Source organism: Pogoniulus pusillus, chromosome 34, assembly GCF_015220805.1.
Source record: "Pogoniulus pusillus isolate bPogPus1 chromosome 34, bPogPus1.pri, whole genome shotgun sequence".
Taxonomy (NCBI): Eukaryota; Metazoa; Chordata; class Aves; order Piciformes; family Lybiidae; genus Pogoniulus; species Pogoniulus pusillus.
In genome coordinates this window covers 11,536,570-11,563,881 of record NC_087297.1, presented here as the reverse complement: position 1 = coordinate 11,563,881, position 27,312 = coordinate 11,536,570, and the positions used below count along the sequence as shown (strand labels likewise).

Genomic DNA, 27,312 nt, shown 5'->3' with positions numbered 1-27,312 from the left:
CATTGATTAAATCCCTCTCAGTCTTCTCTTCTCAAGACTAAACTGCCCCAGGTCCATGTTCTGCCTCCTTCACAACTGCTTTAGGGAGGTTTAAATACTTCTTTAACATCAGTGAAGACACGTTCAGGGGGGCTCTATCTCCACTGCATGAAGGTCAATCACTCTACAGAGCTGCCTGTTCTCAAGGACCACTTAGAAGCTTTGACCAATATAGAACTTGCACAAATTCTTATAGACAAAGTGAGCTTTTGCAAAGTCACATCTGCCCTGGCTGTGCACATAGCCCTGGTATGGATTTAACCTGCACATCTGAATCTTTGATCACGTTGGGTGATCCTGCACTCCACAACCTCCCTGGAGGTGTTCAAGGCCAGGTTGGATGAGGCCTTGAGCAACCTGTTCTAGTGGGAGGTGTCCCTGCCCATGGTGGGGGGTTGGAACTGGCTGATCCTTGAGGTCCCTTCCAACCTAAACCATTCTATAATGTCCAGAAAAATGCATTTCCTTCCATATATTTCCTATTACTTCATCTTTCCACAAAACTTCAAGCTCCAGAGTGGGGAAAAAAATCAAATAACATAAAATAAATATGCCATTAAATACTCCAAGAGATCTCTCTGGAGCTACAGCTTCAGAGTGTTTTTTTTTCCTAAGTTCCATAAATGGAATGATTTTTATTTTGGTGCTCTGCTTCCTGTATTAAAGGAGGGAAGAAAGAGTCACCATAACAACTGTTCCACCACCAAGAAAAGCAGCATTGCATCTATCAGGCATGAAAAATACACATATTTGGGGCTTACTGGCAAAGATTGATGGCAATGACATCAGTGTTGCCTCAATAAAAGCAAATCAAGCAGGCCATCACCTTCTGTCCCACCTCCCCTAGAGCCACAGTTCTTCCTTCCTCTTTTCCTCACCTTATATGCACTTAACCAAGTATATTCAGCAGTATTTCCACACAGCACCACAGGAGGACCTAAGCAAGTGGAAAGATGGTGGTGGTGCAGTGGTTGTGGTTTCTCTTGGCCTCAGGGAAGTATCCACAGCATCCAAACAGTTACATTGAACAAATGTGGTCTGGATGATCCAGTAGTGAGGTGGCTGAAAGAAAGAAGTCAGAGAGTTGTGATCAATGGGACAGAGTCTACTTGGAGGCTTGTATCTAGTCCCTCAGGGGCTGGGACTGTAATCATAGAACCATCCAGGTTGGAAGAGACCTCCAAGCTCATCTAGTCCAACCTAGCACCCAGCCCTGTCCAGTCAACCAGACCATGGCACTAATTGTCTCATCCAGGCTTTTTTTCTGAACACCTCCAGGGACAGCAACTCTACCACCATATTTGCCTAGATGGAAGAGCTCTTCTGCCAACACAGGTGGGCAGTCTTAGAGGACATCAAGGCCTGGAGCTCTGATGTGGTGTTAATGCTTAATATCACTGCTGAGCTCCCTACGTTAAGGGTTACCCAGACATCTCATTATCACCACAACAGCCCTTATAAATAAGAAAGCAATTATATCACAGCTGGAGTATCCCCTAGGTTATTCCTAAGTTTAAGTGTTGCTGAATAGAATAATTACAACACCCAGCAGTGTGGGTAAACAAAATTCATTTACATAGAATGCTTCCCTCCATACATCCAGAACTGTCTTAATCCCTCGTGACATTTTCAGTCACAAGACTATGCACATAATAATAATGAGACCTTTTTATCCCTCAGGTCTTCCATTTAGCCTCCTGAGGCAGATAATATCTCCTAGCTCTAATCAAACACTCCTCTGGGCCATTACAGGCCATAACAACAGGGGCTTTTGATGGCTTTATCAGAGGTGCATCTGAAGGTTCCCTTTCCAAGAAGGAACAAATTATTTTGGCTCAATGCCAAACATTTTGGGACATACATAAAGAAACCAGGGGGGACAAAACTCTTATGTCCCCAGTGAGCCATGGCAAAGTGGTTTGTAGCATCTCATCACCAATTACCAGGGGGTTCAGCAGGATTCCCAGTGTCTGAGGTGGGGGCTGCTGGTGTGCAAACATCTGCACATTGTACTGTAACTCTCCAGGTTTCAAAGCTGCCCACAGCTGCACACCAATCAAGGGGTGATCTTGTCAGGACTTGCAAGGGAAAGAAAAGAAAGAAATGAAAAAAGAAGGTGGCTGAAGCCTGTGTGCCAGGTCTTCCCAAGCAAAGCTTCAAAGCCCCCCCCACCTCCAGAGCAGTGAGGGGCCATCCCATGGAAGAAATAGTCGGGTAGGGTGTTAGATTGTCCAGCTGAGCTATCTCTAGCCAGAGATGTGGTCTGAGGGTCCCTTAAAATCTCTCATGGACAGGAATATGTGCAAGTGAATCACAGAATGTCAGGGGCTGGAAGGGACCTGGAAAGATCATCTGGTCCAGCCCCTCTGCCAGGGCAGGATCACCCAGAGCAGATCACACAGGAACACATCCAGATGGTTCCTGAGTATCTCCAGAGAGGGAGATATTCTTGAATTGAGGAGCCCAGAACTGGACACAGCACTCAAGCTGTGGCCTGAGCAGTGCTGAGCACAGGGGCGGAAGAACCTCCCTTGCCCTGCTGCCCACACTGCTCCTGAGCCAGCCCAGGCTGCCATTGGCTCTGCTGCCCACCTGGGCACACTGCTGCCTCATCTTCAGCTGCTATTTATCAGCACCCTCCAGTCCCTTTCTTCCTGGCTGCTCTCAGCCACTCTGTCCCCAGCCTGTAGTACTGCTTGAGGTTGTGGACGAAGTGTAGAACCCTGCACTTGGCCTTGTTCAATCTCATCCCACTGACCTCTGCCCACCCATCCAGCCTGGCCAGGTCCCTCTGCAGGGCTCTCCTACCCTCAACAAATCCACACCTGCTCCTAATAATAGCTCAAGTTGATGCAGCAGAAGGGGTGCAGCTGCTCTGAGAGCTTACAGGCAAGGTGCAAGCAGTGCTTCATTTATATGCAGATGGCTTTAATAAATCCCTTCAGGGCAGCACATAGAACTTTTGTGAAACAAATCTAATGGAAGCCCTTCTAAAGTTGTTAAGACCAGGCTGGATGGGGCTCTGAGCAACCTGATCTAGTGTGAGGTGTCCCATAGCAGGGGGGGGAGGGTGGAACTGGCTGATCTTTGAGGTCCCTTCCAACAACTCTGTGATTCTGTAAATCATTTCCGCACGGTGTGCAGCAGCTACAGAGGCTGTATGCAGATAGCAAAATTCTGGGATGGACCCAACCAGCTGATGCAGCTGTGGAAGTGATGGCAAGGACAGTGCCAAAGCCAGCCACTGCTTTTAGTTAGCCCTCCCAGCAGGTGGATTAGCTCACAATTAAGCAACCACCTTTTGATAATTTACTTCACGGTTTCCTGCAAGCTGAGGTGCAGCCAGGATAAGCCAAGGAGAGAGGAGTGATGGCTTCAACGAATACAAAGCCATTTTCAACAGCTTAATTAAACAGGGAAGGTGTTATTCATTCTGCTCACATGAGGCAATATGCACACTGTAATGAAAACAGTCATCATCAGGCATTGTGTTCAGCAGGACAAGGCAGGCAAGGGAAGGCTCTCTCTGTATCACGTTGTGACACTTTTGGAGACATAAATTGGTTATGATTAACTCTAGGAGCATTGCCTTGTCTCTTACAAAGCAGATGAGTGGATTTAGGATGTCATCCAGCAGAAAGGAAGCCAAGGGCTTTGCTACTGCCAGCAAATGCTCCACAAGTTCCTCCAACGTGGCTCTTACACTTGGCCTCACCTCTGACCTGCGACGATGGCTCCTGCTCCCTCTCTGCTTTCTTTTACTTGCCAGGTGCTCTCTGGGCTTGCTAGAATTTGTTTGCTTGTTTCTGAAATGTTAACGAGTGCTGTCCAGGGATGACAACAAAGCCAGCAGACTGATGGTGGTGGCAGCGTGAAGCAGAGCTGTGTCTCCCAGCACAGCAGGCAGGAGTGGGCTTGCAGAGGCAGACTGCGGCCAGACCTACCCTATGCACTGCCTCAGCCTGCAGCTTGCTGCTGCTGTTGGGATAAAACCCACTAGCTGGGACTGCTGAAGCCAAACAGCATCTCAAAGAAGCCAAAAAGCTCAGAGAGCTGACTAATTAGCTTTCTGTTTCATGTTTGTAATGATTCAGTCTAAGTGGCTAATAATACAACTGAACCAAAGCAGCACAATCTTCTGACTTCTTTAATCATGACTCTGGCAGAACACAAAGGGGGAAAAAAGCAACTCAGTTTGGCTCATTTATCTTTAAAACCCAACAGCCTTTTTACCTCCTGTGCCAGCTTTGAGCCCACTCAGCTGCTATGGAAGGTTTCTTTCTCCAAGAAGAGAGCATCTTCAACTCTTGTTGCTTCTGCCTATTGCTACTGTGATGCCCATCTGCACATTTTTCCTGTTCTTTTATTTACCACTGCCACAACTCAGTAAGCTTTGGGTTTGTGCCCTGCCCATGCTTTGCTCTAGTATAAAATACCAATTCCAAAGCCCAGGGTTTCCTACAGACTGCATGAGATGTGCAGGTCTCACCAACACCAAATAGAGACTGGCACTATCCATCTTAACTATAAATAATTTTGGGGGCTTGAAAAGTTACTTCTTAGTGCTCCTCAACTTTTACTACAGTTATGTAGAAGAGATGGCAAAGACTTTAGTCTTTGGTAGCAGCATCTCACCTCTATCTCCAAGTGAGCTTTGAGGTCCCTTCCAACCTAAACCATTCTATGATTCTATTGCTGTAGGGATAGGTTGGACTGGATGATCTTGGAGGTCTCTTCCAACCTGGTTGATTCTATGATTCTGTGAAAGAGTGGTCAGGCATTGGAACAGGCTGCCCAGGGAGGTGGCACTCTCAGGCCACACCTTGAGTGCTGTGTCCAGTTCTGGGCACCTCAATTCCAGAAAGATGTTGAGTGCTACTTGTCCAGAGAAGGCCAGCAATGATCCTAGCATCTTCCCAAGAGAGAGGCTATTTGTAAAACAACCAAAATTGGTTAGATGTAGGAAGAAAAACCCTAAAACAATAGATTTGAGAGAGGCAAACTTGCATGAGGCTGAAGAGGAAGGCGCCGTTAGCGGTGCTTTGCTTTTGCAGGGTGGCAGTGTTTGTGTTTCCCAGGGAAACGCTCCTGGTTTCATAATTTTCTGAAACCTGTGATAAATATGACAACTGCTGCTTAGGGAGTATCTATTACCCAACCCAAAGGAGCTATTTTTGTCTTGAAATAGACCATGCAACCGAGAAAAGCTTTACAGCTTCTAGTCGTGAATTTATTTGTCACCTTCTCCTTGAGGGACAACAAATATAGCCTTATTACCAAGAGGAGCAGCCTTTGCCTGCTGTGACAGATAAAGAATGTAATCAGTTGCCTTCAGGCTTTGTCAAACATCCCTTATTGCTGTGTTGACAATGAAATGGCAAATAGGTCCTCAGAGCACTAATTGCATTGTACTTGTTTGCTTGGCTTGGGAAGGAATGACAATAGCCGTAACTGGGGTTTAAGATTAGACATCAACTGAAGCAAATAAATTAGCCTTATTGCCCTGGGAGAAGAACTGCTTCCAGAAAGCCTACGTGTCAGCACAGGTCATGGAGCAGGGCCTGTTCATGTGCTGCTGGGGCACTGCAGCAGGTTGCTCAGAGAAGCTGTGCATGCCTTATCCATGGAATTGTTTTAAGAGCAGGCTGGATGAGGCTTTGAGCAACCAGGTCTAGTGGGAGGTGCCTCTGCAGAGGTGGAACTAGATGATCTTTAAGAAGCCTTTCAACATAAGCCATTCTATGATTCTGTGATGGCTTGGGTCGAGAGCAGTCCTGAGGAGAGGGACTTGGGGGTGGGGGTGGACAAGAAGCTCCATGTGAGCTGTCAGTGTGCTTTGGCAGCACAGAGAGCAACTAGAGCCTGGGCTGCAGCAAGAGAAGTGTGGGCAGCAGGGCAAGGGAAGTGATACTGCCCCTCTGCTCCACACTGCTGAGACCCCACCTGGAGTACTGCATCCAGTGCTGGAGCCCCTGGGACAAGAGGGCTATGGATGTGCTGGAAGGTGTCCAGAGAAGGACCACGAGGATGAGCAGAGGGCTGGAGCTGCTCTGCTGTGAAGAGAGACTGAGAGAGTTGGGGCTGTTCAGTCTGGAGAGGAAAAGGTTCCCAGGTGACCTTCTTGTGACCTTTCAGTATCTTAAGGAGGCTACAAGAAAGCTGAGGAGGAACTTTTTACGCTGTCAGGTAGGGATAGGACAGAGAGGAACAGAACAAAGCTGGAAATGGGGAGATTCAGACTGGATGTTAGAAAGAAGTTCTTCCCCATGAGAATGATGAGAGCCTGGAACAGGTTGCCCAGGGAGATGGTTCAGGCCCCATCCCTGGAGATGTTTAAGGCCAGGCTGGGTGAGGCTCTGAACAGCCTGATCTAGTGTGAGGTGTCTCTGCCCAAGGCAGGAGAGTTGGAACTGGATGATCCTTGTGGTCCCTTCCAACCCTGACAGATTCTGTGATTGTATGATTCTATGATGTGTCTGTACTCATCATTTGTTCACTGCACAGAAACAGTCTCAACTCTTCAAATCTGGAACAGACTCCCAGCTCCTTCCGACTGCACTCCCTGCACAGCAGCAGTAGACCACATACACAGGGACTGCAAGACTGGATCCTGCCTCAGCTGTCTCACTGCCTCTGCTATCCATTACTCACCCCATTTGCACTCTGCTTCATCAACAAGCACAGGTGAGGTTTATAAAACCCTTCTAGATTAATGACATGGGAGTGATGCATTTTGGTTCCCTTGGGATGTGCGTGAGCTGCCCCACTGAACTTGCTGAGGTTGGCACTGAATTAGCAGGAGTTTCCAGGCCCCCATGGTCAGGCATGCTCCTGCCAGCCTTTTACTCCTTCCCCTCTCCTCCTCTAGTGCTTGGAGGTGAGGAGAAGTTTGCCAGCTTCTCGAGTGTTTGCATCTTCATTCTGCACAAAGCAGCTGAACCTCACAAATCCTGAGCCAGAGCAAAGATTCCCATCAGAAGGAACTGTTTCACATGGCTGTTCCTGAGGTCATTTGGGATGGAAGATTTCATTGGCAGGCAGAGCTGCTTCAAAAGGCACAAAGTCCCTCCTTTGGGAGCACTGCTATCTGAGGTAGTCTCCAAAGAGAACAACAGATCCTATTCAAGCAGGCCTGGGCTCAGGTTCAGATACAAACCATAGCCTGAGACCAAACCAAAGCACTGAGTCGGAACACAGCCAGGTTCAGAAAACAGAAATAAATTGTCTGGGGATGGGGACCTGAGCATTGTAGCTCAGAGCCTGTTTGAACACAGGCTTCACTCCTCACCACTTGCTGCATTATGAACAAGCAGGATATAGGCAAGCAGTGGCAGGCTGCTGAATGCACCAGGGAGGGATGGTGGCAGCAGTGGAGGATGCCATCTACCAAGAGCATTTTGTGCACAGCTGATTCACACCCATGCAAATCCAAGGGTACTAATTCTGGGTCAAGAAGCTCTTGACCCAGTGATTGCTGGAGGCAATGCTGAGGGAGAGCAGCAGGAAGCATTGAAGGAGAGCAGTAGGAAGCTTTGATACCTTTGCATTGTCCCTGTACTCTGCCAAGCCATCTGCTTCTGGGCACTTCTGGAAATTGGACAGTGGACCAGGTGAATGTCATGGTTCAACTCCAGCTGGCAGCCCCACACAGCTTGCTCACTCCTACCTGGAGGGGTGGAGGAGAAAGTCAGAAGGGCAGATTTGTGGGTTAAGATAAAGACAGTTTACCAGGTAAAGCAAAAGCTATGCACACCAGAAAACCAGAGAATTCATTCACCACTTCCAGGTGTTCAGCCACCTCCAGGCAAGCAGGGCTCCATCACATGTAATGGTCACTTGGGAAGCACAAATATCATCACTCCAGATGTCCTCTCCTGACTTCTTCCCCCAGCTTTTCATGTTGAGCTTGATCTCACATGGTCTGGAATATCCCTTTGGTCAGCTGGGGTCAGCTCTCCCAGCTGTATCCCCTCCCAGCTTCTGGGGCACCCCCAGCCTACCCACTGGCGGGGTGAGCAACAGAAAAGCCTTGACTCTGTGCAAGCCCTGCTCAGCAACAGCTAAAAACATCCCTGTGCTATCAACACTGTTTCCAGCACAAATCCAAACCACAGCCCATAGCAGCTACCCTGGAGAAAATTATCCCAGCCAAATGCAGCACAGTGAAGCTTTTGTCTCCCCTGGCATGGTCAGTCTGAAGTGCTGAAACTCAAAAGACATTTTCCATATAGAAACATTCTGCAAAAAACATCTTTGGTGTCACACAGGAGATACACCAGGGCCCACTACACACAATCTGCAATGCACTTTGGCACTACCTCTCTGGGAATTTGGAGCATTCCAAGTCTTAGAAGTTGTCCCTCTGCCTGCCCTTCTCAGTGGCCTTCCTTCTCATGAGAAGGGAGAGTGAGCTGCACTCTGGTTATCATTAACTGCATCAGGGCCTGGTGGGAGTCAGGAAGAGCTTGGCAGGCTCAGCTCAGCACTGGCTCCTGCCCCCAGGATGATCTCACAGGAATACTGCTCCAAAAGAGATGGGATGCATTTTCACACACTCTGATTTCCCCGAGGAACTACAAGCAGGAACCACAAGGATCAGCCAGTTCCACCCACCCTGCCATGGGCAGGGACACCTCACACTAGATCAGGCTGGCCAGAGCCTCATCCAGGGATGGGACCTGAACCACCTCCCTGGGCAACCCATTCCAGGCTCTCACCACTCTCATGCTCAACAACTTCCTCCTCACCTCCAGCCTGACTCTCCCCACCTCAGCTTTTCTCCATTCCCCCCAGTCCTGTCACTCCCTCAGAGCCTGAAAAGTCCCTCCCCAGCTTTTTTGTAGGCCTCCTTCAGATAATGGAAGGCCACAAGAAGGTCACCTGGGAGTCTCCTCTTCTCCAGACTGAACAGCCCCAACTCTTTCAGTCTGTCCTCATAGCAAAGCTGCTCCAGCCCTCTGAGCATCCTCCTGGCCACACTCCAGCATCTCCACATCTCTCTTGTAATACGGGCTCCAGAACTCCACTAGAACTAACAGCAAGGATTGGTAAGCTGGCATTAATCAAGCCAGCAGATTTCTCTTAGTGAGAGTAATTAGCTGCTCTGCCAGCTTCCAGTCTGCTCTGGAGTGCTGATTGGCTGGTAGGAGGTTTTCATGGCAGACATATGAACGTACACAGCCGTACACAGACCCTGACCAGATTATAAATGAGCTCTGCCATGCAAGCTTCAAAGTGTAAAAGGCTGCTTCTAGAAAGAGAAGTGCCCTGTGCAAAGGCACTCAGTGTGGTGTCCTGTGTGGATGGCAATGGGACGTTTTCCACTTGTCTCTGGGAAGCAGGATGGTCCCTTGGTCCTGTTCACCTGTACTCTCCTCATTTGCAGAGGGTGTGGAACATCTGTCAGAGCCAAGGGGCAGAAGGAGATGGATTTTTTCCTCCTTTTTAATGCAAAGAGCATATTTTTTAATGGATGCTGCTTGTGCTGGTTTGAGTCTAACAGGAGTGTTTTAATGAGAGAAATTAGATTATAGGCTGTGAAAAAAAAAACAATGGTGGTGTCTGCTTCACTTATAGGTTTGCTGAGACATAGATAAGGGAGTGTCTCTCTGGCTTAGAATCATAGAATCAAGCAGGTAGGAAGAGACCTGCAAGCTCAGCCAGGCCAACCTAGCACCCAGCCCTGGCCAATCAACCAGACCATGGCACTAAGTGCCTCATTCATTCTTTTCTTCAACACCTCCAGGGACAGCAACTCCACCACCTCCCTGGGCAGCCCATTCCAATGCCAATCACTCTCTCTGACAACAACTTCCTCCTGACATCCAGCCTAGACCTCCCCTGGCACAGCTTGAGACTGTGTCCCCTTGTTCTGTTGCTGAAGCCTGACAAAAGATACACTTGGATACCCCAGGCTGAAACAGGCACTAGGCTCTAACACTGGTGTGAGCAACCCTTGCTGCTGGAGGAGAAGATGCCTAAAATGCAGCTGTTGTGTAAGGTCACAGAGATGACACAACCATGTGGAGATGCCTGCTGCTGCAGAGTGCCAATAATGTGTAAAGTGCTTTTCTCCAACTATCATTCTGAGTTATCCAAGAGTTTACAATTACTCCAATCCAAGATCACACAGCTCTTTACCTCTCTTGTAATCAGCAGCTTATATGTGTACATGAATCAGACATGAGCTTAAGTTGAAGTTGCAGAACAAAGCTATTCAAGGACATGGAATCTTCCCAAGACTGGAAAACCCAGTGGATAATGGAGCCTGTGTTAAGCAGTGATTTCTGCAGAGGGGATTTGCAACTCAAAGTAGAGGAAATCATCTCTGTCAGTGCTTTATGAAAACTGTTTGTGTGTCTGAGCTTTCAAATAAGCAGACTGGAGGAAGAGTCAAGTTAAGTGCCAGTTTCACTGGATTCTTTCACTGTTCTACCTTAAGAGTACATATAATTTGTATTTTTTATTTGCAATGGAAACCAAAATAATAAAGCAACCTTTAGATGCTTCCTTGTGAAAAGTAAATACTGTTCAGCAAGCCCTGCCTGCTTCAATATTTGTAAAGCTTGGCAGGGCAAGGATTCAGGTGTCTGTGCCCAATGCTGCAGAGAGAAGAAACTGCTTTTGCTGAAACAACCTGGATCTATGCTGTGAATGTACCAGCAGAAGACAGACTTAGACTCATAGAATCACATAATCCTAGAATCAGGGTTGAAAGGGACCACAAGGATCATCTAATTCCAAACCCTCTGACATGGGCAGGGACACCCTACCCTAGACCAGGCTGCTCACAGCCTCATCCAGCCTGGCCTTAAACATCTCCAGGGATGGGGCCTCAACCACCTCCCTGGGCAACCCATTCCAGCCTCTCACCACTCTCATGCTCAACAACTTCCTCCTCATGGCCAGGCTGAATCTCCCTACTGTCCTGGTGGGGCATAGATCCTTCCAGGCAGGTTTAACCCTTGCTCTCCTCCTTCTGTTAGGAGTGAGTAGATGAGCAAACAATAAGAGTCTGACCCTAGCAAAGCCTTGAGGGCAGGGGGGCTTAGCACCTCGTGTCAGGTGTCTTGTGCTGCCCTCACCGTGCCTGCATGGTCAAAGGAGGCACAAAACTGTGAATCCATTGGCCAGAGCAGTGGTGCTAGTGCCTGTTGGCCAGTTGGATTTCAAAGTCAAGTATATAAAGGGGGAAGATTTAGAAACTGGGCCTTTTTACACTGGCCTTTCTGCACCGTGCCTTTGTCTGCACGGAGCCATCCTAGCTCTCCTCGTCTGTGGCTGGCTAAAGGCAGCCAGGTGTTGCAGCTCACACCAGCAGCTTCGCAGCCTCTCTTCCCTCTGCCTGAAATATCTGTATTTTACCCCAGGATCACAGGCTCACAGGATGTTAGAGGCTGGAAGGAGATCAAGGAGATCATCCAGTCCAACCCCCCTGCCAGAGCAGGACAACACAATCTAGCTCAGATCACACAGGAACACATCCAGACAGGCCTTGAAAGGCTCCTGAGAAGGAGACTCCACAACCTCTCTGGGCAGCCTGTGCCAGTGCTCTGGGACCCTCACAATAAAGAAGTTCCCCTTTGTGTTGAGGTTGAACCTCTTGTGCTGCAACTTACACCCATTGCTCCTTGTCCTATCCCAGGCAGCAGTGAGCAGAGCCTGCCCCCAGCTCCTGGCCAGCCTTTAGATACTTAGAAACATTTATCAAATCCCTTCTCAGTCTTCTCTTTTCCAGGCTAAAAAGTCCCAAGTCTTTCATCCTCTCAGCATAAGCCATGGCTTCCAGTCCCCTCATCATCCTCGTAGCCCTCTCCAGCAGATCCCTGTCCCTCTTCAACTGGGGAGCCCAAAACTGAACACAGTATTCAAGATGGGGTCTCACCAGGGCAGAGTAGAGGGGGAGGATGATTGTGAGTTTAAAAGTGTCTTTCATACAGGAGACTTACTCAGGGACCAAGGCGTCGTGAGTCCATCTGCTGCGGTGAATGCTGAGACTCCACAGGCACAGATTGAATTGTTCCTCTTCTCATGTTACTGTTTTCCAAGTTCTGATTGTTTCAACTGTTTCAGTCTGTGCCATTGCTTTCTGTCAACCAAAAATCCAAAGAACCTCTCAGGGAATTTTCCCAAGTTTTGAATGTTAATAATAAAAATTATTATTTGTAGAGATGTGAATAGTCCTGATTCATAAAGACTCTTCATTTCTGCTACACCCACCTCCAGCTCTGCTCCATCCCCCCCAGTCCTGGCACTCCCTGACAGCCTCAAAAGTCTCTCCCCAGCTTTTTTGGAGGCCTCCTTCAGAAGGCCACAAGAAGGTCACCTGGGAGCCTCCTTTCTCCAGCCTGCACAGCCCCATCTCTTTCAGTCTGTGCTCACAGAAGAGCTGCTGCAGCCCTCTGAGCATCCTCCTGGCCCTGGTCTGGACACACTCCAGCATCTTCACATCCTTCTTGTAATAGGGGCTCCAGAACTTGCTGCAGGATTACCCAGAAGATCAGTCCCTCCAGAATCCCAGGCAAGTGTTTGTGGCACGGTGCTGTGCTGTGAGAGATGCCAGATCTAGCCCTGCATGAGCCTGGTGAAGCTAAAGGGCACTGCAGCAAATGAAAAGAAGCAGCACCACTTTGCTGTCAGCCTCCTCTGGCTATTCTGCTCCCCCAGGCTGAGCTTAATGGGATGTTTGTTCATTACTGAGCTCTCTCTTTGTCTTCTTGAGTATTATAGGCTCACAGAACTGTTTCAGTTGGAAAAGACCTTTACAATCATTGAGTCCAACCATTCTCTACTAAATCTGGTATCCCTGAGCACCACATCTCTGCCTCTTTTAAACACTTCCATGGATGGGGAATCCACCACTGCCCCGAGAGCCTGTTCCAGTGTTGGAGAACATTTGAAAGTGAAGAGATTTCTTGTGATATCTAATCTAAACCTCCTCTATTCACTTTCTGTATAGTGGCAGGACTTGGATGGAGGGATAGCATGTGTCTTGCTTTTGCTCTCTGACCTCTCCTGCAGTAATCTCTTCTGTCTAGTATCAGATGATAGAACAAGAGGAAATGGCCTGAAATTGTGCCAGGGGAAGTTTATATTGGATATTAGGAAAAAAGTCTTTAGGGAAAGCATGGCCAGGCATTGGAACAGGCTGCCCAAGGAGGTGGTGGAGTCACTGTCCATGGAGGTGATCAAGAAATGTGTGCACATGGCACCTGGGGACAGGTTTAACAGCCATGGGAGGTATTAGGTTGGTGGTTGGACTCAGTGATCACACAGGTCTACGATTCTATGGTTCCCAAGATTTGTGGATACTTAAAGAAACTTTCCAAAGAAGCAGTTAAGATTCTGGTGAATTTTAGTATATGTATTGGAATGGGCTGCCCAGGGAGGTGGTGGAGTTGCTGTCTCTGGAGGTGTTGGAGCAAAGCCTGGCTGGGGCACTTAGTGCCATGGTCTGGTTGGTTGGCCAGGGCTGGGTGCTAGGCTGGAGTGGCTGAGCTTGGAGCTGTCTTCCAACCTGCTGGATTCTATGATTCATTCATTCTGAGAGCCAGCATCTTTTGCTCAGCTGATGGACTGGGGAAAAAACCCCTAATGTACCTGTAAACAAAAATGTGAGGAGCCTTTCTGTTCATCCTAGGCAGGTTTAGTGCCACTCTGGGCCCCCAGTTCACAAACAGGCTGTGTGCTGACTGTAAGCTCTGAGTTCTTTGCTGGCTGCATAAGAGTTTAACTTGTACATGCATAAAGTAGCCCAGGTGGAACAGATGATCTTAAAATCAATAGAGGAAAAAGCATGGGAGCAGTGAGTGTCAATTTCTCATGTGAGAGCATATAACACTTTAGTTTATATTACTATGTTAGAAGGAACAAAGGAGGGTGAAAACTCCAGGGTTTGCTAGAAACACAGAAGATAACAAGCCACATCTGCTGGTCTGAGTGCTCCTTCCTTTCACCTCTTATTCTCCTCCACACACTCATTTTGGCATCTGTGATTGTCTGTGGCCTTCAGCACTAACAAACATCTCCCAAGCCTATCTTCTTCCCAGGGATTCCAGCAGCAGCACCCAATTAAGGGCCTCAGATAAGTAATGAAGGACATCGGTCCTGTCTATATAATAAGACAATTATGAGGCACAGAGAGGGGAAGAGAGATCAGAGAAAATTAAAAGGCAACTACACAACCCTGGAAGAGCAGCCTGGGTCCAGCATCCCCATGGGAAGTGCTAGCAGCACTGAAAGAAGTGGTTGGGTCAACAATAACATCCACATAACACCAACATGCTTCCCACCCAAAAAAGCCACAGCCTGTGCTTACTGCCTCATCTCTCCTCACCTAAGTTGTGCACTTCATTACCACGGGGTGAGTAATGAGAACAACTCCCACGTGTGCACACCCCCACGCAGGCAGGCAGGCTTGGAAGGCAGCAGCAGCCCTTCCCCAGAGCTGCCCTGGAGGTGCTTCATTTTAAAGAACCCCAGCATGGGACATGTGGCAGCTCCAGCTGCTGCTGCACAAGCCCAGGGCCTTTCTGGCATAAAGCTCTTCAAGGAGCTTGTGGCCAAGCATGGACATGCCCTTAATCCATAGGGAGAATAGGAAATGAGAGGAAGTGATGCAACACAAACATGAGCACACAGAACTATGGATTCTTGCTGCAATAGGATACTTCCATTCACATCCTGCTGCTCCAAGCTTTGAGAAGATACTCATGGGATAGTCAAGGCTGGCCTCTAGATGCATGCCAGAACTTCTCTATGAACCCCCTCTCTTCCCAAAGGGAAGAGAAAGGGAATAAAGGAGAGAGACTGATGGGTTGGGAAAGCAACTAAAGCTTCTGGGATGGAAATAAGAACACTCCAGCGATCTAGAGACAGAGACACAACCTGTGACGGCAATGATGACACCACTGGCACCACTGATGCTGGGTCTGCACAGGTGCAAGGCCAAGCCAGAGCCCTTCTTGCACACTACAACTACCTGAAAGGAAGCTGTAGCCAAGTGGGGTTGGTCTCTTCTCCCAGGCACCCAATGACAGAAGAAGAGGACACAGCCTCAAGCTGTGCCAGGGCAGGTTCAGGCTGGATGTTTGGAAGAAATTCTTCACAGTAAGAGTGATTGGCATTGTAATGGGATGCCTGAGGAGGTGTGGAATCTCCATCCTTACAGGTAAGAAGAGACTGGATGAGGCACTTAGTGCCATGCTTTAGTTAATCAGAAAGGTTAGGTGATAGGTTGGACTCAATGATCTCAAAGGTCTTTTCCAAACTGGTTAATTCTGTGATTCAGCCCAACCTTGGCAAGAACTGTCCCATCAGCTTCTTCCTGCTAGGAGCAGCCCCTGGCTGAACAAAGCACCTCTGAACTTCAGATAGTGCCTCAGTGAGCAGAGCCTGAGCTAGGAAAGGACATCACTGAAATGAGAATTGCTTCTGTTATAGATGGCAGCAGGACAGTTAGACAAAGGCTGAGGGAGCTGCTCTGCTCCCACAAATGCCTGGGGAAGGACCTTGGGAAGCCAACATGTTACTAGCAGCGGCTGCTGCCACAACCAGACAGGTCTGCCCGCCTGGCTGGCACAGCTAGCCCAGGAATGGGCCACAGAGCTGCCCTGGGAGCCTGTCACTCTTTGACAGAGTCACCTGGCACAACTCTCTGAGACATCTGTGCCATCAGGGGACCTTCCCACCCTGCAGGGAAGGTATATGCACCTGGCTTTGGAGAGCACAGCAGCATTCACAGATGCAGGCCTAAAGCTGTGTGGGGTTCAGGGCAATAAACCTGGCTGCTGCCAAACACTAACAGGAAAAATCAGACAAACTTCTGGTACTCCGTGAAGAACAGCCTCTGTGTTCCCACTTTAACCAGATGGTGTCCCCTTGGGAACTGGGGCAGACAAGCAGGGACCTGTGGAGCAGGAGGCTCTGCTGCAGCAGCAGATGATGGAGTGCAAGTGGAAGAACTCTCTGCCCTGCTTGTGCACAACGTCAGGCAGGCTGGGATCTAGTCCTGACTGCACTGTTTTGATCCAATCTCCCCTAATCAGTGCCATGCAAAGGGAAGTGATGACAGTGACGGGGAAGTGGGACCATATTTCCTTTGAGGACTCACTCCTTCCCCTACCAGGGATGTCAATTTGATGTTACTATTAAGTCCTGTGACTGGTACATGTCAAAATGTTAGCGCTCACTGTTATCATCTTTGTATTTCTCAGCAGAAGGCTGCTTATAGAAGTGACAGTAACTCCAGCTTCTCATATGGGAGACAATCATTGCTGCCTTAGAGGGCTTTGCATTTTTCAATTAGAATAAAATATCTAAATTAAAGGAGACCATGAATTAGAAAGGCATTAGCAGAGCTGTCCCACGCAGGACTGACAGAAAAGCCCTGAGAATACAAAAGCACAACACAAGGCAAACATCTGTTCAAACAAAGGGAGTGAGAGAAGTGCCTTTTGTTGCACTGAAGTAATATTCCACCTATCAAAATTAACCACTGTGCTCCCCCCACCCCCAACCCTTGCCCTTTAGCCCCTATTCAGTTCTCCTTAGGATTATGTTGGCTGGAAAAGTTGTGCTTGTGTCGTTCCTTTTCATAGCAAGCTCATTTGTGCTTCCATGTAGCTTAATCGCATTTTCTGCAGCCCTCTACTGACAAGACCAGCCTGGGACAACTGAAAAAGCAAGCATCATTCAAAGCATTAACATACCTTCTTAACACAAGCTGACAGAGGAAAACAGGCTGGGGCTCAGACAATCCCAAACCTGCTCCATTAGGAGATGCCACTTTGAACAACAGACCTGTCAGACCCCCACTGGCAATAAAGGGTCCCCAATAAAGGGTGCTGGAATTAGCACACACGACAGGTGATAACGTTCTGGAAGTGCTCCAGGCCAGCTGTGTTGCTGTGCTTTATTTGTAACCTCTGTAATTGCAGCTTTTCAAACCCATTCTTATTTGGGAAACCAGTATGGAAGGACCCAAAAAAGTAAGAAAAGAAAAAGGAGAAAGAAGGAAAAAAAAAACCACTCATAACCCAACCCCAGTGCCACTTGTTCAGGGAAGAGAAAAATCAGCATATCAAAGCCTGAACAGTAGTGCCCTGTTTTCTGAATCGCTGGCTTAGATTGCCTGACTCTAACAAGCCTCTAAACCCTAATGTAATCACTGTCACATGTTTCCCCCCTCTTCTTTCCTCGCAGTCCGGTTACAGTTCCTGCTTACAAATGGGTTGGCCAGCAAGGGTCTACTTAGTGCCTGTGAAGGCAGTCCCTGCAATATCAAAGTGGGCTCAGACTGGAACACAGAATCATAGAATCAAGCAGGTTGGAAGAGACCTCCAAGCTCAGCCAGCCCAACCTAGCATCCAGCCCTGGCCAATCAACCAGACCATGGCACTAAGTGCCTCATCCAGGCTTTTCTTGAGCACCTCCAGGGATGGCAACTCCACCACCTCCCTGGGCAGCCCATTCCAATACCAATCACTGTCTCAGGCAAGAACTTCCTCCCAACATCCAGCCTAGACCTCCCCTGGCGCTTGAACTCAAGAAAATAAAGTCTTTGTTGTGAGGCTGCTGGAGCCCTGGAGCAGGCTGCCCAGGCTGGTTGCAGTCTCCTTCTCTGGAGAGCTTCCAAACCCACCTGGCCATTGTATTCCTGAGCAGCCTGTTGTAAGTAACCCTGCTTTAGCAGAGGGGTGGGACTGGATGGTCTCCAGAAGTGTCTTCCAACCCAATCATTCTGCAAACAGCCTGCTCACAAGGGTTGCTTGAGCATTGTGCAGGCAACTTTCTGTATTTGAGGCTTGAACCATGCAGGAGAGAGAGAAACAAGCCCTAGCTGAGCTTCATATGTGCTTTCAGCAGCACAAGGGAGAGATCCAAACTAGATGTTAAGAAAGGGCTCTTTCCAGTGAGGGTGGTGAGACACTGGCACAGGCTGCCCAGGGAGGTTGTGGAGCACAGAATCACCCAATGTGTTCAGATCACATTCTGGGATTCCGTGCTCCACAACCACCCTGGAGATGTTCAAGGCCAGGCTGGATGAGACCTTAGGCAGTTTGTTCTAGTGGGAGGTGTCCCTGCCTATGGCAGGGGGTTGGAACTGGCTGAGCTTCGAGGTTCCTTCCAATCTAAATCATTCTACGTTTCTGTGGTTTGAAACACACTGGCAGCATCATTTGGGCTGTGCCTAGTATGAGCCTGAGTGATGCCACTGAGGCCAGCTCCAATCCATGCTGTTCATCTGGTGAGGTTACTCCATTTGTCACACCTAATCACTATTTGATCAAAACCACTCATGGAAAAAGGACATTAATTTCCTTTGATCCACAAGGAGCAGAGCAAACTCCTGGCTGCTGCATAAGGCTCCTTTCACACTGCTCTTCTTGCTTGCCTTGGCACTTCAGGAAAATTCTAGTCCCCACATTTTTTTCCTTAGCTCATATCTGAATATAGATTTAGAAATCAGTGGGAGAGGGTTATTCTGCCCCTCAGAATTGCAAAAATGGCCTATCCATTATGCAAGTGATGGATTAGTAAGGCAGGAATGTGGGTAGTTATATTCCTGGTAGAATAGATAATCTCAGTGTGAATCACCTTTTCTCCACTGCTGTACAGTCAGAGCAAGTACTTTTATATCTGACATCCATGAGTTCTGAAACCACCAGAGGGAGGGGGGGAAGTATATAAAAAGAAGTCACATGAGAAAGGAAGGAAGTTTTAAGAGCTTTCCTAGGATTTTTAGTTGCCAGGGCAACCATTTAACTCAGTAATCAATATGTTTGGCATGTTTCTTTTGCTTTGTGGCTACTCCCACAGACAACACCGAAAGGTGTTTGGGGAAAACACTGGAAGCAAAGGCAGCTACAAACTTTGAACCAAACTGCTTCAGATATGAGAAAAGGAAATAACTTATCTCCCCAAGTAGTCTAAGGCTGTATCAGATTTCCTCAAGAAGCAGTGGAGTCATTTTCTGTAATAGCTTTGCAGGGCTGGAGAGGATCCTTTGGAGTCTGAGTTCTGGTGTGATGTCTGCCAAGTTGAACTGAAGCTACAGTTCAGCTCTTTTCCACCTATGATTCTATGACTCTAAACATGTTGCATTGTGCTGATTATTTTGGGGCAATCAGGGAAGTACTGCTTTGAAGTGATGGTTCAGGTGTTGCCCACCCCCCCACTCTTATGAAACTACCCAGACTAGACTCAGCTAAGCTGGAAATTAAGAATCAAGCTTTATATTTACAGCTCAGCACACTATACAAGCAGATATTTGCAATACCTACAGCTATAGACAGAAATAGACAAGTTAAAAGGGATACAGAAACACAACAGCCCTGCCAGAAACCAGAGTCCCCAAGAGGGGCTCCCATCCATACTTCCACCTCCTTTTCACCCCTCTACCTCATCCCAGACTTTGCCTTATGTTCAAGGTGAGTTTGAAGAATCAGCTAGAGGGGTTAGGAAGCAGAAGGATTAGTTAGACAGACAGCAGGTTAGGCAGAAGAGTGCAGGCAGCCAGAGACACACAGCAGCTGAGTTATCTATGTGTTCTTGTTTTCACACATCTCAGCAAAGCCTATGAGTGCAGCAGACATCACCATTGTTCCCTTTTCACAGCCTAGCATCTAATTCTTCTCACCAAAATATTCCAGCTAGGCTCAAACTAGCACAAGTGAGCAACTACCTGAAGGGAGGCTGTAGCCAGGTGGGGTTGGGCTCTTTTGCCAAGCAACCAGCAACAGAACAAGGGGACACAGTCTTAAGTTGAGCCAGGGGAGGTCTAGGCTGGATGTCAGGAGGAATTTGTTGGCAGAGAGAGTGATTGGCATTGGAATGGGCTGCCCAGGGAGGTGGTGGAGTTGACATGCCTGGAGGTATTCAAGAAAAGCCTGTCTGGGGCACTTAGTGCCATGGTCTGGCTGATTGTCTAGGGCTGGGTGCTAGGTTGGACTGGCTGAGCTTGGAGGTCTCTTCCAACCTGCTTGATTCTATGTTTCAGGCCTTCCACCAGCTTTGTTGCCCTTCTCTGGACACCTTCCAGCACCTCAACATCTCTCTTGAATTGAGGGGCCCAGCACTGGACACAGTACAATGATCTTAGAAGTCTTTTCCAACCAAGCAATTCTATGGTTCTATGATTCTAATAAGAAAATTTGAAAGCAGACATATACGGGCAAACAGTGATACAATTCTTTCCTCCCAGCTTTCACAGACAAAGCAGGACATGACTTGTTGCTACACTTCTGACTTAAGCCTTTGTAGACATTTCCATTGTTCCCATGTCTGCAGCTACATGGAGCAGCAGCTTATGATGCAAGCCCTCTTACTCATCTCCTCCTGCCCTGTTTCTTTTCTAGCCTGTTGAATCACAAGAGTTGCATCAGACATCTGTGATGGAGTTGACCTAAGTTAAGCAAGTTGCATGACCTACAGCCCTGTATTTCAGGAGGAAACCAGCAAGGAAGCTTTAATAGGATCATCATTTTTCAGAGCCTCATCCTACCCCCGCCTTCTGAACCACTCTGGCACCCATGAGACATCAAAATGTTAGAAGAACTACTTATTCAGTTCAGCCTCATTTATTTTTTCTTCTTTCTTGCAGCCTTTTTCAAACAGAGAATCTTCAAAAACTTCACAGCTCCAGATAAAATTAGAAATTGCTTTAGAAGAGCTGGCTGCAGAGATGGAGAGATTGCAAGAGGGAAGGCATAAGGAGAGATGGCAGAACAGGAAGAGGTTCTCAAAAGCAATGTGGATGGGAATTTCCCAAAGTTTGCACTTGGAAAAATCCCAAAATACTGCCTGCTAACAAATGGAAAAGATGCTCAGAGGGCTGCAGCAGCTCTGCTATGGGAACAGGCTACAAGAGTTGGGGCTCTTCAGCCTGCAGAAGAGGAGGCTTTGAGGAGACCTTATAGTGGCCTTTCAGTATCTGAAGGGAGCTACAGGAGGGCTGAGGAGGCACTATTGACAAGGTCTTGGAATGACAGGATGAGGAGGAATGGGCTTAAACTGGCAGAGGGGAGATTGAAACTGGATGTTAGGAAGAAGTTCTTTGCAGTGAGGGTGGTGAGACACTGGCACAGGTTGCCCAGGGAGGTTGTGGAGCACAGAAGCACAGAATGTGATCCAAGATCACATTGGGTGCTTCTGTGCTCCACAACCTCCCTGGAGGTGTTCAAGGCCAGGCTGGATGAGACCCTGAACAACCTGTTCTAGTGGGAGGTGACCCTGCCTATGGCAGGGGGTTGGAACTGGATGATCCTTGAGGTCCCTTCCAACCTAAACCATCCTATGACCTACTTACTTCATAATGCATCCTTCCATTGGTGCCTGGGTAGCACTGTGGAGATTCTGTGATGTCTGGACATACCCCACTTGAAGATTACTCTGTACAACCAGTTTCTACTGAAGCAGTCCAGACATTCTATCTCTGAAAAATAATCAGAGGCCTTGGTGGAGAATTTAGAGACAGAGGCTTTGCCATTGCTCACGCCCCTGGTAAGTGGTGGTGTGGTAAATAAAGGCTGCTCTTCTGGGAAGTGCTGAAAGGTGATTCTGAGATAACCCACACTAGGTGTTTGCTTCACCTGTGGCCCCTGCCTCCCTGCATCTTACATTGTCTGTAAATAAGAACTGTTATTGGTTTTGCTGTCTGTTGTAATTAATGACTCCTGCTGTGGCCATACCAGTGGGACTGAGAGCTCAGGTAGGGCTGCCTGAGGGAAAATAAGCCTGTGGAGCATAAAGCTGTCATGCAGTATCTGTTAGTTCTGATAAAGGAAAAGGGAAGCATTGTTTGCAGGCGAAACAGCAAAGCTTCTCATCTCTGCCCAGGAAAAAGGGCAGACTGTGAAGCCACAGAGATGATGGTCTCAATTTTCTTCCTCCAGGCATGACCATGCTGCAGCTCCTGGGGCTGTCCTGCACCCACCATGCATCCAGCTGCTGAAGTGATGGCAGTAATGGAGATTTTACACGGCCTACTGCACTTGGTGCCATGGTCTAGCCTTGGGCACTGTGGTAAAGGGTTGGACTTGATGATCTGTGAGGTCTCTTCCAACCTTGGTGATACTGTGATACTGTGTGATAAAATAACCCACTGAGGACTGCATTAAGCCCCTTGGCCATTCATCTGGGCTGTGACAGCCAGAGCACCAGCAGCACAGAGCTAGTTTCTGAACTGGGCTGGATACCCTCATGGTGCCCACTGACACCAGCAGTGTTAGCCTTCCAGCCCTCACCAAAGCAAGTATTTTTCATCCTGTAGACTCCTAATGCCATAAGTATGAGAAGCACATCTTGCAGGGAGAAAGCAAACCCACTTCTTATCCTCACACCTGTGAACACAAAAAGCTCCTAGCCCTTTCCTCCACAACAGACCAACCACAGCTCCTGGTGTGGAAGCCTTATCATGTGTATTTGTACTCCTCCAAGTGGACAACACTGTGTTAAAATCTCTCCTATCTGCAGGAAGAAGCCAGCAACTTGTTGGTACCAATGTTTTCAGGTCTTACCCCTCTCTGCCACCCTTCCAGGGAGGATGGGCATGTGGACAGGGCACATCTCTCCCTCAGAGACCCTCCTGCTGTCTCATTTCTCTGCTGCACCACATGCTTGTCTGTGCTGCATATTAATTATTGAAACATACATATTAAACCAGAGTTGGGAGTGAGAATACACACCAGCATGTTAAGGTAATAAAACCTTATGGGGATATCATAATTATCCCATAAAGAAACACGACAATCCCAGTGGCCTGAGGCAAAGCCTAAAAGAAATGAAATTGGATTGGAGAGAGGGAAAATGGCTCCATATAACCTTTACAAGGCTCCCTAGTGAGATCCTCAGAATTAAAAAGAGAGGAGAAAAAAATCAGTTTAAACTAAAATATCTTCTTCATAAGCACACAGTCACTGCTTTATGTGCCTGCTTAGCACAGTATACCTAAACCAGACTAGCTGGTGGTGGGCTGAACTTAATTAGTGCTGCTGATTGCAAAGGCTGGGTCAGCTCTGGCTTGCTTTACACTGCTCTTTACAGCCTGGATGGAACACACTGGAAGCTCCAAGTGAAGATATAAACACAGCTTTTGTTTGGACAAAGCTTTCCCATATTTGTTGAGAGTGTGCTGTGCTCTCTCTTCTCTTAGAAGAGATTTTATTGTTCACACTCGACAGCATTGTGTTGGCTACAGATGTTTTGTAATTGGTTCCAGTTTCAACAATACCCTTATGAGAACCACAGAAATGAAATATAAAATGAAATTTGATTACATGTTATGAAAAAAAAACCCAAAATAAAACCAAAGGAAAAAACTCACCCAACCAAAACTGAACAAGCAAAAAACCTCCCCCAAATAAGGAGGAAACAGAAAGACTTCCTAAGTAAAGCAAGGAGAAAAATAAGTCAGTCACAATGGGATGTAAGATGGCTAAGTTATTATGGGGCACTTCCATTTGTACACTGCACTTAAATCCAGCAGTGTTGGGATACTCTGACTGCACAGCCCAGATAACAACCCTGTCAAACTCCAGCAGACTTCATGGCTTCCATTCTTTCACAGCATCACACAGTGAAAATTAACCAGGTTGGAAGTGACCTCAAAGTTCAGCCAGCTCCAACTCCATGCCATAGGTAGGGACACCTCCAACAAGAACAGTTTGCTCAAGGCCTCATCCAGCCTCCTCTTAAACACCTCCAGGAATGGGGACTCCACAACCTTCCCAGGCAGCCTATTCCAATGCCAATCACTCTCTCTGGGAAGAATTTCTTCCTAACATCCAGCCTGAACCTGCCCTGGCACAGCTTGAGGCTGTGTTCTGTCCCTGGGTGCCTGGCAGAAGAGCCCAACCCCACCTGGCTACAGCCTCCTTTCAGAGTAGTTGTAGACAGCAATGAGCTCTGCCCTGAGCCTCCTCTGCTGCAGGCTGCACACCCCCAGCTCCCTCAGCCTCTCCTCACAGGGCTCTGCTCCAGGCCCCTCCCCAGCCTTGCTGCCCTTCTTTGGATACATTCAAGCACCTCAACATCCTTCTGGAATTGAGGAGCCCAGAACTGCACACAGGTCTCAAGGTGTGGCCTGACCATTGTTGAGTACAGGATGCTAGAATTGTGCACAAGAACAATACCCAGGAAAAGGAGGTGACAAAAGTAGCTTTCTTCTGTGTATTTCTGTGCAGTTTTGGATTAAGGAGCAGCATGTTAGTGTGGCCAGCAGGTTGGGGGAGGTGGTTCTCTCTCTCTGCTCTGGTAAGACCCCACCTGGATTACTGCACCCAGTTCTGGAGCCCCCATTACAGGAGGGATGTGGAGATGCTGGAGCATCTCCAGAGCAGGGCCAGGAGGATGCTCAGAGGGCTGCAGCAGCTCTGCTGTGAGCATAGACTGAAAGAGTTGGGGCTGTGCAGGCTGGAGAAGAGAAGGCTCTCAGGTGACCTTCTTGTGGCCTTCCAGGATCTGAAGGAGGCCTACAAAAAAGATGAGGAAGGACTTTTTAGGCTATCAGGGAGTGACAGGACTGCAGAGAATGGAGCAAAGCTGGAGGTGGGGAGTCAGACTGGATGTGAGAAGGAAGTTCTTCACCATGAGAGTAGTGAGAGCCTGGAATGGGTTGCCCAGGGAGGTGATTGAGGCCCCATGGCTGGAGGTGTTTAAGGGCAGGCTGGATGAGGCTGTGGGCAGCCTGCTCTAGGGTAGGGTGTCCCTGCCCATGGCAGGGTGGGTGGAACTGGCTGCTCCTTGTGGTTCCTTCCAACCCTGACTGACTCTGTGGTTCTGTGTTTGTCTGGAAGAGAAATGGGCTGATGCCAGCCTGGTTTTGACACTGTTCAGGTGCTGGGTAGTGTTGAACACAGGCCTGGCTCAGCTCAGAAGCCAGCTGACTCTCTTTGTGCTCACAGCTACTGCCTTCAGTCTGCTGTGGGCTGCTCCTCAAAGCTCCGATGAAGGCTGAGCTTTAAGTCATGACTGCTCTTTGTACGCCCTGGTCTGCGAGGTTATTAGAGCCACTGATCAAATTGCAGGGTAAATAAAAAGGGTGAGGAGTCTCCCTGCTGCTAGACACAGCATCACTGCTTGCCACCAGCCCCTCTGCCCTCAGCCAGTTCCACCTACCTCTTCGTCTCGGTCCTGCCAGGGTCTCCCGGCTGGGGTGGCACCTCACATTGGTGTGCTAATGAGCTTGTGGCTCAGACAATGCCGCATATGTCGCTCACATAAATGCTAAGCACAGGCGTTTGCTTGCCAAGTATGGTTGAATAACAGGCTGCTGCTTCTGCAGAGAATCAGGGGTGTGCAGATGGCAACCCCGTTCCCATCCCACTCTGGGCAAGGTGACCCCTGCTCACTTGTGCCACCAGAGCCCATTAACCCAGCTCCCAGTGCTGATGCAGATGGACTCCTTTCATGTGTATGCAGAATCAGAGACTTTCCCCTCCGAGTGGGTACTGTCCCTGGCTCCTCACTGTCACAGAATCAAAGGACCATGCAGGCTGCAAAGCCCCTCAGGAGCACCAACTCCAACCTACAACCCTACTCTACAAGAGTCTCCTTAAACCACAGCCCTAAGCACCACAGCCACACCACCCTTCAACACAGCCAGGCTGGGTGACTCCACCACCTCCCTGGGCAGCTCATTCCAGTCCCTGACCATTCTCTCCACAAAAAAACTTTTCCTAACGTCCAGTCTAAACCTCCCCAGCCTCAGCTTGAGGCCATTCCTCCTTGTTCTGTCTCCAATGACCTGTGAGAAGAGTCCAGCAGCAGCCTCTCTACAGTGTCCCCTCAGCCTCCTCTTCCTCACACTACCCATTCTCAGCTCCCTCAGTTGCTCCTCATGAGATTTATTCTCTAGGCTCTTGCCCAGCTTTGTTGCCCTCCTCTGGACCTGCTCCTGGCTCAGATAACAGGAGTTTTATTTACAGGTTATGAATGAAATGGGTACTTACCCAGCATGAGCATCTTGCTGGCTGTACTGTATTTTCTGGCATCAGGCTCCTGCATGTTCATAAGGCACAGCACACTTGAGATCTCCTCCTCGCCCTGTGACAGGACAAGGGGCAATGGATGTAAACTACAGTACAGGAAGTTCCATCTCAACATGAAGAACTTCACTACTGTAAGGGTCCCTGAGGCCTGCCACAGGCTGCCCAGAGAGGTTGTGGAGTCTCCTTCTCTGGAGCCTTTCAAGGCCTGTCTGGATGTGCTCCTGTGTGACCTGTACTAGGTTACTATGCTGCTCTGGCAGGGGGGTTGGACTCAATGATCTCTTTCAGTCCCTTCCAACCCCTAACATCCTATGATCCTATTGCAAAGACCAGGCTAGGTCTGGTCCTAGCTTGGGAGAGATCTTGACAGCAGCACAACTGCTGCCCTGTGGAGTGAGGCTGATGGTACTCATGAGGACATTAATACTTCACACTGCTGGTGGGTCTGGGGTGGTGAAGTCCCATCTCTGCTCACACACACACCAGATGGCCCTTCCTCTGCACTGCCTGTGCTGGTGGGCACAGGGAAAGCAGCAGGAGAGCATGTCCAATTTAACTCACATTTTGTGCATATTGCCTAGAAGAATGAGATTGCAGGCAGAAGCCTTCTAACCATTCTGCTATAGGAAAATTACCTCTCTGCGTCCTCCCAGGTGAGACATCATTCAGATTCCATCTCTTTTTTAATGTGTTTTTTTTCCCCCTTCTTCTCTCTTACCCCAGAAAGGTCTGGAAGGGAATCATTTTTATAATCCACTTTCAATTACTCCAATTGCACAACCATAAAAACCTCCACTAAGATAAAAAAAAAAAAAAAAAAAAAAAAAAAAAAAAAAAAGAAAACTCTGCAAACTATTATAGAGCCTCAGAAATGAACTCTCAAATTGCTGTGTTCCATTCATTACCTAGCTCAGTGGGCTCTCAATGGTTTATTATCAGTTGAAACTCAATAAAGAGTGCATCCCTGAAAGGGTAGGAAGAGCTTCATGCCATTATTTTACTGTTTATCAAGTTAATATAAAATCATTTCAGATTGAACACACTTCCAGTTCCTCACAGTTTGGGTTTTTTTCTATTTTTAAAGCAATTTCCTGGGAAAATAAATGAGAGTAAAGCTGAAACAAAGTCTCCACTCTTCAACAGTTTAGTTTTATGCTATTATGGCTGGGCTGCTTTCTTCCCCTAGTGAGATACTGACCTATAGATATGCTACAGCCACTACCACATTTAATTGAGATGTTCCTGTCAGCATTTGCATAATCCTCTGGTTTTAAGTAATTATTGG

General features: G+C 48.1%; 1 protein-coding gene across 2 annotated transcripts in view; it reads right to left on the bottom strand.

Moving 5' to 3' along the window:
- The window catches only part of UBXN2B (UBX domain protein 2B), a 69,238-nt gene extending 42,512 nt beyond the window's left edge, over positions 1 to 26,726 (bottom strand). Inside the window, exons 1-5 of one of the 2 annotated variants that reach the window (XM_064170476.1) lie at positions 26,663 to 26,726; positions 25,989 to 26,082; positions 11,988 to 12,127; positions 7,579 to 7,705; positions 918 to 1,101 (exon numbers count right to left, since the gene is read on the bottom strand). The gene's annotated coding sequence lies outside the window, so the exon portion shown is untranslated. Of the gene's footprint in view, positions 1 to 917; positions 1,102 to 7,578; positions 7,706 to 11,987; positions 12,128 to 25,988; positions 26,191 to 26,662 lie in introns of those variants that run through there. The other variant, XM_064170475.1, reaches the window with a different exon arrangement.
- Between the last annotated feature and the right edge of the window lie 586 nt (positions 26,727 to 27,312).